Here is a 5,952-nt window from a genome sequence, read left to right on the forward strand (position 1 = left end):
TGGATTTCCTGGATGTTTTGAGTTAGGATCTTTTTGCATTTTGCATTTTCTTTGATTGTTGTGTCCATGTTCCCTATGGAATCTTCCGCACCTGAGATTCTCTCTTCCATCTCTTGTATTCTGCTGCTGATGCTTGCATCTATTGCTCCTGATTTCTTTCCTAGAGTTTCTATCTCCAGAGTTGTCTCCCTTTGGGTTTTCTTTATTGTTTCTACTTCCATTTTTAGGTCCTGGATGGTTTTGTTCAATTCCATCTCTTTTTGGTAGCTCTTGGTAGCGTTTTCCTGTAACTCTTTAAGGGATTTTTGTGTTTCCACTTTAAAATCTTCTATCTGATTACCTGTGGTTTCCAGTATTTCCTTCTTAAAGTTCTCCATCATCATCATGAGAAGTGACTTTAGATCAATGTTCTGCTTTTCTGGTGTGATGGTATATCCAGGACTTGCTATGGTGGGAGAGTTTGGTTCTGATGATGCCAAGTAACCTTGGTTTCTATTGCTTCTGTTCTTACGCATGCCTCCTGCTATCTAATTATCTCTAGTGCTTGCTGCCCTCAATATATCTGATTGGAGCCTGTCTTCCTATAATCCCAGTTAATTCAGGACTTCTCAGAGTCCAGATTTCTCTGTGATTCTTTGATTGTAGACTCCTGTGAACCTGAGATTCTGGGTGTGTCTGAGTTCTTGGCAGTCAAGCTCCTCTGAGACACTCAAATACTAGTGTGACCCAGCTCCTGTTATCCTGGGATCCTGTTGTCCTAAGATCCTGGGCATGTTAAAGTGCATGGAAGTGGTCCTTTGAGGACCGTGGAGTTGCCTGGTCTGTTTGAAACCAAGGTAAACCTGAACTGATTAAAAGGAACCTGAGCCTCTGGTCAGTAAAGGCTCTGGTGTCCTTGTTCCTGCTGTCACAGGCCCGTCACTATTGGATTGGAGCAGCTGTTGTGTTCCACTCACCAGTGATCCTAACATTGCTTGGGCAGTCCTCTAGGGACTGTGGGGGTGTCCGCTGAATCTGTGCCCTAAGTGACCCGGTGCTGGCGCAGACCGGAAGGGATTTGTGCCCCTGGTCAGGCCGGTTCTCTGCTTCCCTAGTGCTGTTTCAGGACCTGTCCACGATTAGATTGGAACAGATGTTGTGTTCCACTCACCAGTGGTGAGCTAATATCTAATATGCACTCTGATTTGTTCTTTATACCGAGTCAGTGCTGTGGAAGGATCAGCTATATTGTTTCTCCTGCCTGAAGTCACTGGGGATTGGGTGTTCTCTTCCAGATCCAACATTCTTTCCACACTTCAGTTATGGGGGTGTTTCTTAAAGATGCCTCTGGTTATTAAATTCTTTTTGTTATTGTTTGTTTGTTTGTTTGAGTCAGGGTCTCACTATGCATCCCTGAATGTCCTAGAACTCACTATATAGAACAGGCTAGCCTTGAACTTACAGAGATCCACCTGCCTCTACCAGCAGAGTGGTGGAATAATTAAAGCCTTGCACCACTACAACCAGACCATCTGGTTATTAAATTCTTGCTGATGAAGACTACCCATTCTGTGCGCACTTACTTTATATATCATTAAACTTCCATTTTGGGCACAGCACTGGATTAGGGTAGCCTGTCTATTCACTCCACATCAGAAACATGCATGTTTCAAGTCAGAACCCCAGTGAGCTCATTTGTGTTTACATATATGGAAGAATGCAACCCAAATATGGAGATGCATCCTCCTTTGTAACAAAGGTGCTGTATTTATGGACCACATTGGGCAAACTAACTTCTTGTACGTAAGTTTTCCTTAACTGGAGGGGATGGGAGCAGGAATATAGCTGATATACCACCTCTAGTTTTCGTGGGAAGACAGTCTTGTTTCACTAGGCCCTCACCTATAAATATTTTTAAAACATAATATATATTGAAAGTTTTAGGTATCTATGTGTAGTGGATATTTTTCTCAAATGCTTTCTTATAAAGTTAATCTTCAATTAATTTAACTGGTTTTCATTTTCTACTATCTCCAACTATACTTCTGTTTATCAGTAGTCTGTGCTTGGGTGTTATTAGAAAAACCTCTACTTACATAAAATCACAACAAACACATTTATAATAAAACGTGCTATTCTTCCTTTTACTGTCTCATAAATTTGGATTTTCTTATATCACTGGTTTTTACTGCCTTTCATTTTTTTTCTACTGAAATACACTTGATAGTTTTATACAGTAGCATAGCAGGCCCTTAACTATTTACAGCAGTCCCCCAAATAAATTAAATAATAACAAGTCTCTTTATTGTCTGCTTGAACTTATAAAGAAAGCAGTAATGTCATTGCATAATAATGCTAAAGAACACCCATAAATACCCATGGGATATTTTGTAAAGTCAAATTCCATGCAAGATGTGGTAGCTAATTATGGTTGTCAGCTTCATACACTTAAGAGGAGGGACCCACAATTGAAGAATTGGCTCCATCAGACTGACCTGTGTGCATATCTGTGGGGTATTTTCTTGTTTGCTAAATGACCACTGTGGGCAGTACCATCCCTAGGCAGTGGGCCTGGGCTGTATAAGAAAAGTAGTTGAGCAAACCAGAGGAAGCAAGCCGGTAAACAGCATCCCTCTGTGATTTGTGCTTCAGTTCCCACACTGGCTTCTCCCCACGATGAACTGTAACCTGTTAGCAAAATAAACTCTTACCCCCGCCCAAGTTTTCTTGAGTCATGGTGTTTGTTATAGCAGCAGAAACAAAGTGGGAGGCAAGGTGAATGGCTTTGAGATCTCAGATCCTGCAACCCCACAAAAACAATCTTGAAGTTATTTGTAAAATTATCTGTACACAGATTGATTTTGCTTATAGTTTCATAGATTTTTGGTTCTTTGCCAGTTGATGCTATTGTCTTGGAGCCTGAGGTATGCCAAAGCTTTCTGCAAAGAACAAGTGCAAAGGGCAAACTATTTGACTCATGGTGGACAGGAAGCAAAAGAAGAAGGGGCTGATAGAGCAGCATCTTCTTCAAGGGCATGCTCCCAGTGGCCTGACCAGCTCCCACTAAGCCACAGCTCCTGAAGATTCCAGCCCCTGCCAAAGGATACCATTCCAGCTCCTACCATCTTAGCTTTAGAGGAATATTTAAATTCCATATGCTGACAAGGTAGATGATGTATATACATTCACTTATTTGAGCTAAGCGATTGCACATTTTGTCTGAGGAGGCAGTGTCACTGTCCTTTTGTAAGGGTTTAAATGAAAACGACTCCCATGGGCTCATATATTTGAATACTAGTCACCAGGAAGTGGAACTGTTTGGGAAAAAATTAGAAGGTTGGAGGAGGGACTGTATCCTGTTAGAAAAATAAACTCTCCCCCCTCCAAAAAAATTTTTTTTCCTTGGGTCATGGTGTTTGTTACAACAGAAGAAACAAAGTTGTGTTATAGGGAGGGGACTTTGAGGTTTTAGAAACCCACACCAGGCCCAGTTTCTCTCTCCATCTCTGCCTACTGCCTACTGCCTGTGAATCAGGATACACAGCTCTCGGCTACTGCTCCAGTACTATGCCTGTCTCCTTCCCACCATGATGACAATGAACTAACCCTCTGAAACTGTAAGCCAGGCCTAACTAAATGCTTTCTTTTTCTCAGAGTTGCCTTGGTCATGGTATCTCTTCACAGCAATGTAACAGTGATTAAGATACCTTTCAACCAAACCTTTGCCTGAGAGGAAGGCAAAAAAAGTTGGGAAAGTTTGTTTGACCTTATGTCCAAGCAAGAGATGTTAGACAATATCAGTGTGAAGTTTCCCTTACCTTTACAGACAATTTAGAAGGAAGTCAAGCCAAGAAAGGATTTGAATTATGAGTGTGTATCGAGAACTGAGCTACTATCCCAGAACAACTGTTGGGCCCTCCAATGTATTTCAGACGCTATCATAATTTTATTTCAGCATCCGTTGTTGTTGTTTTTAAATCTAGGCTCCTGGTCCTCTAGCTCTCAGATAGCCTAAAATTAGCTATTTAGGAATCCACATGGCTACGGTGCTAGCTTGTGCACCTTTATATCGGATACTCATTATCCTCTGCTCAGTTATCCCCATATTGCAATTGAGCTTCATGGTGTGGCATCTTATGCCAGGCCATGGGTCGATAGCAGCATCCAGCACTTTAAGAGGATCTTGTGTAAGGTACCATCTCCAGGACAAGATTACTGTAGTGGGCACAGGGGTAGAGATACCAGAAGCAGAGGAGCAGAGAAGTGGTAGCCTGAAGAGCTTCATTGTGCAGATTCTTGTAGAGCAGGAACCATGCTCAGAACCTATAGTAAACATCGTGGTCACAGCCTTTCCTGCACCCTCTTTCGGTAATTAACCAGCTGGCCAATGAGACAAGAAGATTTCCTCTCAGGACTACAGTTTTAACGGAGAAGTGGAATAATTTGGGGAATCCTTTCTCCATTGATAACAGTAACCCAAGTGCAAGGAGCTCAGGGAAAATTAAGTCAAGCCACTGGCCTCAGCCGAGCTGTGGTCCATCTTTTCTAAGGGGCTTGTTTCTCTACTGCTCTGAGAAGCCTGCAGAGCAACAGAATGGGCTGCTTTCAAGACCTTTTTCTACCTCTGGGCTCTTAGATTCTGTAAGAAAGCCAAAGTGTCACCCCACTTCTGTCTGCCAGTTCAGAGATGAAACACGCTGGTCTGGCCCCTAATAGCTGTCATGTCACAAATAAATCCTTATCAAAGTAGAGATCTTTAAATGAGAGAGTTAATACTAAAATGTCCTTTTTCACCTTTCATTTCCAGAAGCAATCTACTTGTGTGACGATTATTTATAACTCTTCGTATTATTGGTTATATTGTTAGGACAATATGTCTTCTAGCTTAAGATGTGCATTTCAAAAAGTTTCCTGTAGATAACATTTTTCCCTGCAGACTCAATTAGAGTATCTTTTATTGGCATGCTATTTGTTTGGAAAGACAGAAAATGTGCCAATAATTATCTGGCAAGGTGAAAAAGGGTCCAAAATGTGTGCAGATTGGATTCTGAGGGAATATGCTCAAACCTATTTAAAATATTCCAGACACAAAATGGATTTGCCTTCAACTTACACACAAGATAGCCACCTTGTCAACACTTTAAATAGATTCTCACTCCGTTCACAAACACCATTCCATTTAATGTCTGTATAGTCCTAAAACTTTGGTGTCTACAAAAACTACTAATCATGTTTCTGTAGAAAACATGCAGCCATGTGACATCTTAACATGGTCATTCAAGTCACAACTAAGATCCCTAAAGTAGAGATAAACAAATATTTGAAAGGATATTTAGCTTTCTTTTATACCTACTAATTTTGGCAAATTTTGGATTAAAACATTAGCTGCTTTATTAGCATTTACCGTCTTAAAACAAGGTACTCATGGGGAAAAATAAGTGGGTCAGTAGGTCAGAAGTTAAGAGCACTTATTGTCAAGGACAGGATTCATATCCCAGCACCCAACTGCCCAACAACTAACTGCCTGTAACTTCATCTTCAAGGGGTTTGACAGCCACTCTAGACTCTGTGAATGTCTCCACACTAACCCATACATACACATGCACATACACACACAATACCAATACACCTCTTTAAGAATGAATTAAACATTAAAATTTTAAAAATGAAGTTGAAAGATATTCTCTTCCTCTGAGAATAAATAATTCCTTGGGTAATAGTATTTTCACTTATAAGTCACGAAAGTCTATGTTTTCAGAAAAAAAAAAAAACCTAAAATAATGAACTCATTTAAATGATCATTGAGACCCATTTGCCAGAATGTTTTTGGTTATTATTTCTACTACTAATGCTTACCCCTAACAAAAATGATAATATGCTTAAATATACTATTTCTGGTTTTAAGTCTTTATTCTTTATATATTTTTACTTTATTTTGATTATTATGATTTAGGTATACATTATTAATGGGGT

Source organism: Mus pahari, chromosome 15 (genome assembly GCF_900095145.1).
Source record: "Mus pahari chromosome 15, PAHARI_EIJ_v1.1, whole genome shotgun sequence".
NCBI lineage: Eukaryota > Metazoa > Chordata > Mammalia > Rodentia > Muridae > Mus > Mus pahari.